This window comes from Athene cunicularia (genome assembly GCF_003259725.1).
Source record: "Athene cunicularia isolate RWA chromosome 1 unlocalized genomic scaffold, athCun1 chr1_part1, whole genome shotgun sequence".
Taxonomy (NCBI): domain Eukaryota; kingdom Metazoa; phylum Chordata; class Aves; order Strigiformes; family Strigidae; genus Athene; species Athene cunicularia.
This window is the reverse complement of record NW_020799091.1, coordinates 16,441,946-16,457,564: the sequence shown is the minus strand read 5'-3', so window position 1 is coordinate 16,457,564 and position 15,619 is coordinate 16,441,946. Positions and strand designations below refer to the sequence as shown.

Genomic DNA, 15,619 nt, shown 5'->3' with positions numbered 1-15,619 from the left:
GCGGTCCTGCCGCGGGAGCGGGAGTGCCGCCCGCCAGCGCCGCCCGTCCCCGGCATCTGCAGCATCGGGAGGCTTGGGAAACGCGTGTTGTGACAGGGGCGGCTCTGAGTCACGGCTGCTGCTCCCCGTGGCTCCTCGCCTTCCCCGAGGAGGAGGAGGCCACGTCTGCCTCTCCGCCTGTCGCTGGCGGGGGTGTAGGCTAAACACCGGTTCCCGGGAGACAACGGCAACGGGGCAGCTTTGCGGGAGCTTGCAGGGAAACGTGGCGGCTCGGCGGCTCCCGGGCAGATCTCGGAGCCGATCCTGGCAGCTTTCGGAAACCAAGCCAGGCACCCACCTGACTGAAAGGTTGTTTGCAAGACCCTTTCAAGTGACTTCACTGAATTCTCTCCGCGTTCAGGTACACAAGTCACAGCATCTTATATGAGCCATGTGAAGAAATAGAACAGCTTCGACCTTGTTTCTAGCTCGTATCTCCCCTGTGTGCAATCACCAAAGCTATTTGTGAAGATAGTGAAAGCAAAGGTCAGGAATTAATGAAAGCTTTTTGCTGGGAAAATGAGCCCTTCATTATTAAAGGTTATAATTTCTTCTTCTAGATGAGACTTGAGGTACCTTGTGGATAGTTTGCAAGCGAGAGGCAGTGTCCTCTCGGATTCACAAGTGGGCACTTTTTGCAAGTAATGCTTTCATGTAAGATGTAGAAGGAATGTTAATGAGTAACGTTTCTGTCAAGTGGATTTTTGTACTGTGTATTTCTTATTTCAGTCAAGTGGGTTTTATGATGGTTATGGTTAAACATTATGTGTCAACACTGACTTGCATCCAAAACTTGTTTTAGTTTTCTGCAGCATGTGAACCCAGACCGAGTTACGTTTAGTGATTTCTTCCTTCCATAATTTGGCATTGCCTCTCTTTCTTTGATTAATTGCTGTTCCATGTGCCCCATTATGAGCCAAAAAAGAAAAAAAGAATTACGTGGCTGGATAGTTGTAAGTTTTAACTCTGAGTGAGACTAAAGCCAAAGCAAGTACAGTGAGGCTTCCAGTGCTGTAGAGAGACTTGTGAAGCAATAGCCTACTCTTGAACTCAACGCTTTCACCTGCCGCAAAACTTGTATTTGTTTCTCCGTCTGTGTACTTAGGACTTTGTCAATAGAAAGTGGTCTCTTTATGCAAAAGCAGTCAAAATAAACATGGTATAAGAGATGTTTCTGGTGATGTTTTACTGAGATCGACTCTACTTTAAATCTCAGTTGAAGAGGTATCTAGAAGTTGAGTAGAAGATAGGTGAAGTGTGTATGATCAAGGTGCCATACTGAAATCTAGGTTAAACCCTAGATCTGTCAAAGGCTTTGTATGTGTCCTTGGGCAAATTTCTTAATCTCTCTCTTGGGCCTAATAAAAGTACTTTCTTTCTCACTCCACTTGTCTACCTGGTCTAATTTAGACTGTAAGCTCTCCAGGCCAGGGGACTCCCATCAGGAGCAGACAGGTTCCAGTCTGTGTGGTGTTGCCCTGTGCTACTATAATCTAAGTAATAACAGTGATCACCCTGGAGGGCCAAATCTGCAGTTTCTATATGACCACAGTGAGCTTCAGAGGCTCTATACAAAATTGCATTTGCTCCTCCTGGTCCCATATGCCTGCCCCCTTGGCTCTCTATCATTCTTATTACTATTATTTTGAAAATTAACTTTGTACACATTTTTTCAGTTCAAAAGTTTTAAAATAATGCCTGAGCACTGTGCCAGCCCATTCCTGGGATGCTTTCAAAGTGTGATTTTGAAGCTGTTTGATTTATGCTGTCAATCAAATGAGGCATATAGAAGATGTTGTCGAGTGGAAGAAGCAGTTTCATCAATACTGCTTTTTTGCATGAAGTCACTGAAGTGAGTTGTCCCCCGAACTGCTCTTGAGCATGGTTTTGGATAAAGCTAGTTGGAGCTGGGCAGGACTGGGAGCAAGTCAGTAATAACCAGTGGACTCATTGGTCAAGTTTGTTCAGTGACCATCTTTATTTACAATATAGCATGTCCTTGTATAGACTGATCTAGACTGGATTGACAGGGAATGAAGCATTTGCTGACAGACCACAAGTCAGGTCTTAATGACTGCACTGATTTTGTGCATGCTGTTTGATGTCATACGAGCAAGCACATAGCTGTCTGCAAATCTATTAAAAGATCAATGACAATTTGAAATCCGTTCCCAGATACAACTCCGGAATCAAAATGCAGGTATGGGCTTTTCTTTTTTTACAAGCTGCATTTCTTATATTAAAAAATTGTAAATACCAGTTAATTTTTGAAAGACAGAAATAAGATCAAAAGATGAATCTTGACATCCTGCATGGCTTATCATGTCCAACAAGTGACAACCATGATTCAAGGGAGCTGATTTTCACATAAACACGAATGTATTGCAGTGCAGCATGAAATACTGACCTCCTCAAATTCCTCCTTAAGTGCATTGAGCTCTCAGCTATGTAACCATAATTGTTTCCAGACAAATACGTGTTTTTTTCTATTCTGATTGCTTGCCTACACTGGAAACTCAGTAGAACCACCAGATCTCTCTTCACCCAGACAGCCCATGCCTTCATGAAATTAAACATGTATTGGAGCATTCTCTGGTAAAAAGTTAGTTGCTTTATACAACCCCTCTTCATCTCCCTTTCTTCTTCTCTCTGTGGCCTTTTGTGTGGAGCAGGAATGTGTGACTTATGTGGCCAATTGGGCACATTCATGTAGCTGTGGGCCCCACTTTGTGCTGTCCCTCCCCATTCCTCCAGATGCCCCAGCACATCCTCTGGGTAGCGCCAGCCCTTTCTTGGCTCCCTTGGCAGGCTCCAGACCTCTAGGCCTGGCTTGGAAGACCTCTCAGTATTGCTTTCCATTTTATGCAGAAATGAAGTGTGTGACCTGCTGGACCTTTATTTGTTCTTGCTACTGACAGGGAGCTGAGCTCCTGATGTGCCCTGGACTACTGGTTCCCAGGACTGCATTTTTTTGCCTGTTTTCTCCTTTCCAGTGCCCTCTCGTGGCTCCTCTCAGCAGTACCTTTGAACAGCAACAGCAAACCAGCCATACCTGACTCCTCCCACAAAACATGTTCAGAGAAGCAGCAGCAGTCAGCTTTGGTATAAGTCACATGATTGTTCACTGACATATACACTAACAATAATTTAGAAACTTATTAATCACGTATTTAATAATTTAAAAGAAAAAAACACATTAGTTTTGGATTTGGGTAACACCCAGCTTCAATATTCTTTGTGGTTCATCAAATCCGGTCTCATTCATAATACCAACTCGGAGAAAACCTCATTTATTGTAAGTGTTGGTGTGGGAGAAAAAATGGAATATAGAGTCAATATCAACAGACATGCATTGTGCCGTAATAATAATTGCAATGTTAAGACGGAAGTCCAACTCTCACAAAATGCTATTTTAGTAAACCTGGTTAATGAAACTGATGATTTTGTAGATGCTTGTGGAAGAAGGTTCCTTCTCCCAGATATTTCAATCACAGTTAGATGCCCAGGAGGAGACAGGGAGAAATCCAGCATGGTCAGAGGGCAGTATCATGTTCCAGTGGCTCACTAACAATTCAGTTTCCGTAAGGATAAAACACAGGTCAACTTTCCACGCTTAATGAGATAGGCTTGAAAATAATGACATAAAAACATTCCAGGTCGTATCCGACTTCTAGTTTCAAGGCTTCGGGGTGCACCCAGCTCCTCTTCTCAAGCTTTGTTCTGCAGCTGCTGGGGACAGAAATTAAAAAAAAAAAGAATTGACAGCTGATATTTGCATGCAGAGCCCCAGGTCCTAAAGGCTTAACAAAGCTGTAGGTGCTTCTCTTTTCTGTCCTTTCTCCAAGAAGCCGATGGGCAGGGTGACAAGGGAGGCTGCTTGCTTCCCATCTCTCCAGGACAGCACTTCTGAGCCTGGCAGGCAGCAGAGGGACTGCCAGTCCCTGCAGGAAGGCTCCGCAACGGCAGCCCATGAAGCAATGGGATACAGAGGTGGAGCTCGCCCTTTTATCTCCGAGGCAGCTCCTCCCTCTGCAGAGTGTGGAGAGGCGGACAGTGCCCAAGCAGGTGTCTTTCCTGTCATCTTCAGGGCTCCAGTGCCTCAGACTGCCTGAGCACTGGGCGCAAAGATGCCCCTCCACCACTGAAACAGGACCAGGGCCCAGAGAAAGCAGCTGAGATGAGAGGGGCCAGGAGACATGGAGCCAACTACTTAAAAGACGCAGCAGGTAGGGTGTTGTGGCATGGAAACAAGTAGCTGGTACATTTGCATGTTGTCCAAAAAATGAACAGTTGGGAGATACAGCAGCAGAGCTACGGATAAATAGAGAATGTATTCAAAAGAGCAGAAGAGCTCTGAATTCTTTAATTATTAACTTTTATTTAGGAGATTTATCTGTGCTATATAATGCTCCTATTATGACTACATACAATAGCCTTGTGTCATTTTAGTTTATTAATCCTTGAGAAGAAGGGAAATACTGTTATCTTCACTTTCAAATGAGACACTGGAAAAAACTGAGACTGAGCCACTGAACAGGGAAATGAACCTACCTCTCTGAATAGCAGTTTACCTGCTAGATCATGTTTTGAGAAGTGACTATGCCTGTATTGTGTAAGGATTTTTTTCTTTTTTTCAGTAGGAAGAATGAAAAAAAATTAACTACCAGCTCTAGGACATATCTTAGGCATCAGCCACTGTCTGAATAAGAACTGAAAACAAGAGGAAAGGGAAATGGAGCTTTTGGGAGAGAACAGCGCTCATTCTCTTTGCTTTAATTTGATTTGCTTATTTCCAGGTTGATTTATGCTTTTTCTTTTTTTATTTAGTAGATTTATTCTTATAGATCTATGACAATGAGAATAGATGGCAGCAAAGCAGAGGTTTGTTTTAATTTATCCTCAAATTTAAAGATGAAAAGCAAAAAAAATTAATTGGGAGGTTACAGTCAGCACCACTCATTTTTGGTGACCCATTAACAACACATGATTTTTGTGGGAGGGGTGAATCCGCTCCTTACTTTGTTTTAGACAGTATCCACAACAAATCATTTGGACATAGTTATTTGTTACAGGAACACAACTGTTCTTACTGCCTTACGGCAGATCATTTGTTACAAATAATTCCTTATTGTATTCTCTTGGCTGACATTTGCTCTCATGGGTCTGACGATAGAAGGTAGGAATAAAATGCTGTGTGGGGAATGTATTTTTTCACCTTCTCCTATACTCAGAACCTTGGAAGGCATTTGTTGCAGAGGTGCAGACATACTCAGCGCCTTCTTGGTGCTGCAATTATTTTGTCTTGCTTACAGTTTGAGGAGTCTGACACTGCAGCCTTCATTTTGGCTTATTCACAATAGTAGTCCTGTTGATCTTCTTGCAACCTCTTAGAGACTAAGGACATTTCTTGGGTGTTAGAGATCTAGATTATGGGCCTAATTCCTTATAATTACAAAGAATTTCTAGAATCAGCCCCAAAATACCCATAAGGTGCATGAGTGAAGGGAGCAGGCAGGATACCAGGACAGCATCACTTGGGTATATAGTCGTTCCAGTGGAGCTCCCTCCCTGAACAAAGCATTAATAAAGAAATTCTTTCATAAGTGATACTCCACCCGGAATGTTTCAGGGCACAAGTGCTCTATTGTGTCTTGTTTGTGGAGGAGATACTATTATTATTTACTACTGATACTGTGCCACCAGCATGTTTAGTGGTTTGTAAACATTTATGAAAACAGGTCCTTGAAGCCCTGAAGCACTAATATGCTAAAGAAGTGTAAATAGAAGGGGAAATGGCAGGGAAGACTGTGATTTAAAAACCTTTACTTGATTTGGTAAACAATTACTGTCATAAATAATCCCACTTTGGGTCTGCCCTTGTTGGAGTGGGAGTACTGTAGCCAAAGGCAGTTAGTTAAGTTGCATATCAAGTTTCTTCCTCATTGCTGTTTTTTAATAATCCTATCTTGTGGTGGGGCCTGGAGTCAAGGACTAAGGCTTCAGGTGAGCAGAGAAAGAGCGGGTGGTAACAGCTGGGGGTCGGTGGGCACAGCATGTGCCGTTTTCTGTTTTGGTTTTTAGCCCTGTGCACCTGGGCTAACTAAACCGAAGTTTGTGATGTAACTAAACCCAAGTTTGTGGTGTAATTCTGGTTTTACATCTACAGAGCAGGGTCCAGACTGGCATTGCTGCCAGCTCATTGGTCTTGTCTTTTCATAGTAAACTAATTTCAGTGTCAATGAAAGGTCAATCCTTTCCTCCAAAGTTTTGCACTTCTTTGTGTTTGAGAGCCCAGGGTTTTCTACAGTGTGTGTGGTGGAAGAATGAGACCCAGAAGAGCCTGTCTGGTAGTACACTGAATGTGCTTCTTCTTTCCTCACGTTATTGGGGCCACAGGGACTCCCCATGGAGCTGGCAGGGCAGGACCTCCCTGCCAGGGCCTGTCCCACCATCCCACTACCCCAGCAAGACAGACGGGGGCAGCCCCAGCGTGATCGCCATGGTGGTGTGGCCAGGCCGTGGGCTTGAGCCAGGGCTGGGATCAGGCCTGGTGAGGGTAACCAGGTCCACCCCAGCCCGGTGATCATGAGGCAGGGCTGTGGTGAGGATGCAGGGCCAAAGTCGAGACATGAAGTCACACCAGGGTCAGACCTAGTGACAGTGACCATGGTCAGCCATGGCCCTGCGAAGGCTAGGCAGGCCAGGCGTGGGGTGTGAGAGCTGAGGCCAGGTTGGGATGTCAGCCCAGGGGTCAAGGCCTGGCTCAGTGGAGCAGTGGCCGTGCACAGACAGAGCTGGGGATGCATCAGGGGCTGTAGCTGAGGCAAGGCCCAGTAGGGCACCCTCTGTTTAAAAGCAGCTCCCAGGGGAAGGAGGGGTGGCCCTTGCTGAGGCCTCTGGCTGTCTTCATGACAGCTTTCTCCAAGGCCACCAGCTCTGCTCTTTCCAAGCTGGCCCTGGGCCATGGTGGCCAAACCCGCAGGGGTGGGGAGGACATGCTCAGGGCATTTTCACCCATGGTCATTCAAACACAGGCCTTGTGCCAGGGTTCAAACTAATGGTTGCATTTTCAAGTGACAAAATACTATAAAAATGAAAATAATGATGATTATTATTGTTATTATTATCTAGCCCACTTTCTGGTGTCACTAGGGTTGCCAAAAAAGAAGATACTTGTTGAAACTGATGAGATTTAAGCCAAGGCTTACTGTTAAGTAATGTTAAGAGATTTTCTAAGTTCAATCTTAATGGCAAAAGTAGAATTAATTGAGCTTTGTCTATATGGATAAATTAAACAGGCTTCAAGAATAAATAGGTCAAGCACAGCAGTGCAAGCTGGCATTAACTACTGAGTAGACAGTCAATATGGGGAGTTATTCTGGAATAACTATTGCAGAACAGTCCAATTTTGTTAGTTTTTCTATGGAGTTGTGACCCAGTTAAGGACTTGTGCACCTTGTAGGAAGTCTGTGCACTTCCCAGGTTTGACCTTCCAATAGTAATGTCTCTATGTTCTCAACACCCTCTGTCTTCTCCCCAGATCAAGTGCATAAGTTAAAATAATAATTGACATTAGTTAAATTGGAAATGGCCATCAGGTGGAAGAAGACAACTACATACACTTAGCAAGCAAAGAGTCATGGAGGTGCATGGAGAAGAGAACTGTCTGAAATGCTGAAAACGTCAGTGAAGTATGGTCATTCTTATTGTAGCTCATCTTTCTTATGTATGTCGGTTAAAAGTTGGTTGTAAAGCCAGTGGCATGTGCGGTAGAGTCACTGGGACTCTGGAAGGTAATGCCAGTGAAATATAACACACATTGCTTATCATTGCTGTAAGGAAAGGAATTAATATCATTCTGCAGTGAGCAGCCTTGAAAGGACCCCAAAAATGTTTTCAGGTGCTGACAGCTTCTACACACTGTCTGCATCCCAACACCTGGAAGTCCTTGCACATATTCACAAATACTAAATTGGTTATGACACGAAGTCGAAAAAGTGTTGCACAGGACCATGTCTGATTCATATTCAAAGTGGCTGAAATCATCTCCCCCGGTACTGGTACATCTGTGCTTCAGTGGTATGTTCAGGTTACGTGTGTCTTGTAATCCTGTCAAAGGCTGCAATGCACGCTTTCCGTGGTGAAGCCCCGCACGCTGGAGGAGTTTTGCTGGATTTGGTCCCTGAGGTACTTCAGATTCTTGGGTCCATCTAGACATGCAGCACTTGCACCTCCTGTAGATGTGGCTCTTGGAGAGACTTAGCTAATGGCTGAGAACAAGGTTTGCTGCGCTGTATGTCAAGACCTAGCTGACGTTCATTGGGTTGTATCAGATACTGTTTGGACAGCATTTGAAAAATGTCACATGCGTCTGTCTCCTTTTCTTCTTTCAAGTTTAGTTTTTGTCAGTGGTTTATTTATACTGAATTTCACAGAAAATGTAATCATCCTTTAAAATCTTTTTGCTCTCTGAATCTAGTTTTCAAATCAAGAGGAGTTTGGCCTAATGGAGTTTTGGTGCTTTGGGCACAGAGATCCCATTTTCTTCTGTGCTGCATAACTTTAACATGGGACTATATAGACTAAGGACTGACCTCAGTTCAGCCTTTTCTGTACTTGTTTTAAATTGAAAAATGACTTAATTCCCTGAAGCTGACAGTCTGAAAAGTTTCACAACTTAGATAATTCATGTGAGAAATGCATTAAAGTAAGTAGGGGGAAATTAGGACTTTTTCCTGAGGATTTGTGCATTTAAATGTTCACATGAAATGTATTTCTAATCCTTTTTTGCAGCTAGATTATTATATTAATGCTCTTAAATGTAATAATCTGTATTTCAATGCCTGCATTTTAAACTCCTACTAGAAGCTATATTCTTTTTATCAGTCTTACCATGGAAATAAATAGTTATGTGTACTGGTACCATACAAACTGTGAGCAAACACATCAAAACCACAAAACAAAAGCTAAGAGTAAATGATGAAAAATACAGTCTGTTTACACACAGTTTAATTTGTGTTTGGAATAATCAAGGAACATCAGTACTTCTGCTTGCCATATCTTTGGATTTCCAGATATAGGGGCTTGAGTACAGAGAACTGCAGCCAAGCAAAGCTGCAGCAGTGTGGAAGTATTATTATACTGTAATATTTCTATTTCCAGTGGAAGAGTTGTGATAAATTATGAGATTCTGAGCTACTATAGCAGAGGATCTGTGCAAGCATATATTATATACATATATAAGCACTATATTTCCAGATTAAAAACATCCGCTGTGACAACGTTTAGAGCTTACATTCATTCTTATGACCGCTTTCCTTATTTAAAACAATGTAAATGAGGCTTTTGTAGTGTTACATTAACACAGTGTGCAGGTACACTCTGACCTTCTGTCTTACTTCTGTTGACCAGAATCTTGCTTCAGCTCTGTGTGAGACTCTGCACAGTTATCTGAGATTGCAGACGCGTATTTTGAAAGCCTTAGGCTTCAAGCTTAGCTCTGTACAAACAAATGTCTAATCCCAACTGGATTGGAGCTCTCAATTTTAGAGCTCTGTCCAAACCCATGGGCTATCATGCACAAACCTGCTTGCAGAAATGAGACCTTGATCTTCATTTGAAACCATTTCCCCTCATTCGGAGTTCTTACCTGGCCTGTGTCTATTTTCCTGTTTTTCCCCTTGTGTTGTTACCTAGGAAAGGTTTTACATAAAGCAAGCCATACAGTAACATGAGAAACAGCATCTGCATTGCATGTGTTTGTAAGGCAGTAAAATGTATAATACATGGCTGACTGTAAATTACTTGCATAGATGGCTGTCTCTTTGCATGCTATCAATATTTATAAAAGGTCTCACAGTCAACTAGCAGCTCTACCCTGGAAGAGTAAATATGTCTCCTGTTAATCATTAGCTTCAGATTTACTGAGAGACCTAAGAAGACTTGATCCCTAGCCTTCCAACCCATCATGTGGCACACATGGTATATACCTGTATTTCCATGTCAGATTGCCAGGACAGAAATTTAGGACCCCAAAACTTAATCCTGTTATGAGATGGTTTTGGATCAAGACTACATCTATCCCTGCAAACAAGTCAGAATCTTTGCATGGAGAATTATATCCACTGCATCTATTAGCCTGTATTAATGCTAATGGACATTCCTATTAATCATCATTGTCATCACAGCATGGTTTGGGTTGGAAGGGACCTTAAATCATGTAGTTCCAACCCCCTTCCATGGGCAGGGACACCTTCCACTAGACCAGGTTGCCCAAAGTCCCGTCCAACCTGGCCTTGAACACTGCCAGGGAGGGGGCAGCCACAGCTTCTCTGGGCAACCTGTGCCAGTGTCTCATCACCCTCACAGTAAAGAATTTCTTCCTTATATCTAATCTAAATCTATCATCTTTCAGTTCAAAGCTGTTACCCCTCATCCTGTCACTACACTACCTGATAGAGTCCCTCCCCATCTTTCCTGTAGCCCCCTTTAAGTACTGGAAGGCCACTATAAGGTCTGCCCAGAGCCTTCTCTTCTCCAGGCTGAACAAGCCCAACTCTCTCAGCCTGTCCTCATCAGAGAGGTGCTCCAGCTCCCCAGTCATCTTCATGGCCTCCTCTGGACCCTCTTGAGCAGGTCCATGTCCTTCTTATGCTGGGGGCCCCAGAGCTGAACACAGCACTCCAGGTGGGGCCTCATGAGAGTGGAGTAGAGGGGGAGAATCACCTCCCTTGACCTGCTGGCCACACTTCTCTTGAGGCAGCCCAGCATACAGTTGGCTTTCTGAGATGCGAGCACATGTTGCTGGCTTATACTCAGTTTTCCATCCACTAATACCCACATGTCCTTCTCCTCAGGGCTGCTCTCAATGAAGTCATTGGCCAGCCTGTATTTGTGCATGGGATTGCCCCAATCCATATGCAGGACCTTGCACCTGGCCTCATTAGTATTGACAGCATAATAAAGTAACACTTTTTTTTTTTGACCTGTCATTTGCAGCCTGTACAGAGAGATTGTAAATCATCTGAAAAACATTCTCAGAGTGGAGCTTTCCCCTGTTTTGCAGTCACTGCAGAGGAAATGTCAGAAAGTCAGCCCGAGCTGGAGAGCCACCGACAGTTGTGACATTACCAGCAGTATTTCACCTCATTCACTTGTTGACCATCTGCCCAAAGGACTAAAATCTTTCATGTTCTAAGTACATATAAACTCAAATGATGCATACTTACAACCTTTTCTATTTGTTCCAGCAGGGCTGAAATAATGTTCTCACTGTAAACCCAGGGTAGCTGCTAAAGAGATAGTTTCCTGTTAAAAGTGATGTTTTGAGGCATTGTTACAGTTTGAGATAGGTGATTAATCACCCTCAGCCCCTGTGATCTCAATTCTCAATGCTCTTTGCTTTAAAAACTTAATTTTATGGAGAAGTCATTGAGCTCCTGATTTCTGAGCTTTAACTGAGAATAACTGATACCTCCGCTGTCAGAGCAGAGAGGAATTACATGGTCAGCATGAGAATGAACCTCGTCCTTGCCATTACCACATTTCCTAGTTTTCTCTTTTGAAAGGAAGTGTCAGTCTATGCACTTGCTGAGAGGAACAGACAAAAGCTTCAAGGGGAAATGATGTGCTGGACTTGGTGAGGGAAAACTGCAGCTAGAGCAAGTCATCAGCAGTATATTAATTTCATATAGTTTAATATAAGAAGTTAAAGCTTTGGGAAAAGACATAACCTTTAGCCACTGTACAAAGGGTGCTTAAGATAAAAAATCGTAGACACAAAAGACATTGCGAGTTATAGAGTGGAAAGAAGTATTCAGTGCACAGTGGGAGTCTGATGAGAGTGTTGCGTGTATGCTGGTAGTCTTGCTGTCTTTGTGCATTGTGTGTCACGAATGTACACATTGCTACTGTATTAGGCTATCTCAAAGCAAGTGATCAGCTTTAATTTAAAAGAATAATTCTGCTGAATAGTGGTAATGTAATAATATCAGATTTTGTGATTTTTCTACTTTTTAATTAAAAAGAATAGAGGTGGAAATGGAAGGATTTTTCCCATGAGCGGACAAGGTGGAACTTCAGTAAGGGCAGAAAAGATGTTTTGCCTTTAATTCCCATATTCCCTGCTTGTGTCCCTGGTACACATGACTGGACTTAATGTGTGAATCTCTGTCTTTTGTCAGAAGAGTGTTCTCGTGACAAAATTACACTTACTATTTGCAGCTATCTGCTTAAGTAGCCCTACTTGCTGCTTGAAAGGGTACTATAGGGTAGGTATCAAAATCATGTGCAGAAGTGGTATCTTTGTGTTTAAAGTACTTTGTGTTTAAAGTACTTCTGCCTATTACTGTACAGTCTGGGAAGAGAAAATGGAGAAGATTAATTCCCTTTTCACTTTCTCCCTGCTTCCATCTCCTGGCTTTGCACAGTTTTGGAACCTAAATATTTAGGGATAATTGTGAGCGGGACACTTGATGAGGCTGTCAAAGTGGGATTGAAAACACATCCCATACAGTTCAGTGCTGGGCTGTGAAATGTTTCCCCAGTCCTTCAGGTCTTGGCACTTCCAGTTAATCCCTTCCACCCAGGGATGTCACCACTAGGTGACTCTCCAGCAGCCTGACCTGATGCCTGTTCAGGACAGTGAAAGTCCTTCCATTACATTTATTGGTATCTGGGTCATGGTCAGAAGGAAACACTGAACATGTTCTTTGTTTTTCCGTCTTGTGGCACATCCTCTTTGCCCATACACATCTTTAGTTTTATTGGTCACATGCTCAGACAAATGAAGTTGTCTTCTGAAGGCAACTTAGTGGCTTAACGGGCATTGTAAAATCAAGGAATAATAATAATAATAAAAATGACAGCAGCAGTAATAATAATTAAAAGGCTGAAAACTTAAATAGAAAACCAGTATTTTGGGGGAAGAGAAAATTAAATCTGAGTGGTTGTTTAGCAACAACCTAGCAGGTTAGATTCAAGCATTATTACCAACATATTTTATTCATCAAAAGAGAGGAGGCCTTGATTTTTCAGAGCATTACTGCAGAAATGCTTAATTTTACATATACAAAAGCCAATGGGGGGGGTGGGGGGAAGTGAGTTTTCAGTTAGATCTTTTTACACTGTAGTGTGTACAACCAAAACATCAGAGTCAGTTTTCCTCTCTGATTCACGTATTTCTGCATAATGTTTTACATGTAATAATGAAGCTGTCTTTGTTTATTGACATTAGCCAAACAGAAAACAGTAAGAAAGAAACATAAACAAAAGATTTATTTAATGTGAGTAAAAATACACCAGCTACTAAGAATAAGGACTGCCTTTGAAAATAGTTTTTTTGTATGTCTGATGTGCTAGGAAAGAGTATCTTCGCTCTGCATATCATTATTTTTCTTCCTGGTAGGATTAACCTGCCACAGGAGCTTCTCTGGCACCTTGGAAAGCAAAATGTTTTTGCTATTGCTATCATATATTTATATGAAATGGCAGATAATAATTTTTTCAAATTACTTCAGATGTGGTAGTATTTGCTTTTGTCAGTAATACTTCTTTTCCTCTTTTTTTCAAATAAGATGACAACTTGAAAGTTCATGTCCTTAAATTATTTTTACCAAATTAAAAGGAACTATAAGTAAGAAAATATTCTTGCATATGCATTTTAGAACTACCTGTGACTGTGATAACAGCTAGAGTTTTCTAGAAAATTAACTGGCCATAGAAATCATAGAGATGCATAGTTCACCAGTGTGGCATAATGTATAAAGCAGTGGGAAGGTGATAAGTTAAAGCAAAGAAATTAGGAAAGTACTGGTTCTTCAGACACTATTTTTGAACATCTCTACCCTTTTCTCACTGACAAAGTAAGGAATATAAACAGAGTAAAGACATACATTTTAGGAAACTGTTTTTGCAAATTATCTGGCCTGCTGTAGTTTTTATCTAATGCTTTTGGCACTGTTTTTATATGCAATCCTTTCAGCCTTGTTTTCTCAGACACTGAGAGCTTGATCCAATGAGCAAATGGTCTGCTTACCCTTCACCTGGTGCAATTCCTTGTGCTCGGTGGTTTCTGTGTGTCTGTTCTCCTGTGAGACGTGTGATAAGAGTCCTTTAGGGCCAAATCCTACTTCTGCTGAAATCAATAGAGATCATAATTTCTGCTTTGGCAAAAGTGGGATTGAATCCTCTGTCCCCTGCAAACAGCAGAGATGTCCCCAGACCTCCTATTTGGCAACCCAGTTTCTACTACCTTATACATCTGTCATCTGCTTTATATTCAGGATGAAGATGGTAGAGAAAATACCTTTCCTCTTACAGTAGCAATTAAAGCTCCTTATTATCCTAACAGGAAGTGGCAGGGGGAGGGTCCAGGTTTTTTCACAGTATTTATGATAACCCACATGAAAGTCTAGTACATACAAACATTTAAACATGAAAGTCTAGTAAATACAAACATTTAGATTAACTTTTCCCTGGAGGTGTCTGTATAAGAAATACTGGGACATCCTTGTGCCAATAAGGAAGAGATGTTTTTAAAAACAGTGCAAAGGAATCGCTCCCGAGTGATTCATTAGTTTAGATGCTCTGCAGGATAATAGATGGGAAAAGGTAACAAGGTGTAGCCTGTGAGGTCATTTAGGATTGCTGCCTGCTCCAGTTTGTGGAGCAGTGTGCCGTAAATTATCCTGGGAATGGAGTTGCTTTTAATCCTGCAACAGTTTACAGGTACTTTTCCCAGTCACAATGATGTTGTGTCCTCTCAAAAGGTAGTGGCTCTGCGTGTCCAAAGTGGCTGTAGAGAAACGAGGAGGAAGGATGAATGGAACAGACAGGGAAGCAGGATGAGTACATTTGGCTTAGAGGTGTTTTGACACTCCCACGGAGCAGTGTCTCAATGTATAATTTGCAATCCAAGTAACAATAGCGCTGCCTCAAAGGCAAGTTCATTGCAATACTGAGTGCAGATACCATCTTCTGCTGTAATTGTTTCTTGAGACGGGCTTTGCTTCTAGTTCACAACTGTCGTTCATTAGTATCATGAGAGGGCATGTAGGCTTGACAGAGCAGGTATATAGGGAAATAATGTGGTTTGGCTGGGAGTCATTGCAAATGAGAAGTATTTAATAGTCATGCGATACTGCAGTTACGTATTGCGTATCATTAACGTTCGGTCCTCACATAACTATATAGATGGGGTTCAGTATACGGGCCTGCACGTGCGTGTAAATACAAACGCACACAAGCAGTTTAAGGGTTTCTTTCGTGAGTTGGGGATGACAGCACAACTCAAAAGCAGCTCATTCACAGGGAATGACTGCAGATAATGCCAAGCACGTACCAGTAAAGACTTTACGGTGCTTAGATATTAATGCCAGTGTTTGTGCAAGGTTTTAAATACATTTTTCAGTGAAAGGCGTGTTCACGCCAAGCCTGATATGGCCGACGTCAGAGTGTGGGGGTTTTGTACTTTCTCTTCTCTCTGGCAAGCAGAAATGTAAAGGAAAGGAGTTTCCGTGTGAGTGACGTCAGCGTGTGGCCGAGCGCGGGTGCCGCCGCCGCTAGGGGGCGCCTGGGCCTC

At 42.5% G+C, this 15,619-nt stretch overlaps 1 protein-coding gene across 1 annotated transcript in view; it reads left to right on the top strand.

Annotated features, from left to right (window-relative positions):
* Positions 1–3,853: 3,853 nt before the first annotated feature.
* EXPH5 (exophilin 5) overlaps positions 3,854–15,619 on the top strand; it is a 31,819-nt gene continuing 20,053 nt past the window's right edge. The window contains exon 1 of the mRNA XM_026856514.1: positions 3,854–4,265. The gene's annotated coding sequence lies outside the window, so the exon portion shown is untranslated. The remainder of the gene's footprint in view (positions 4,266–15,619) is intronic.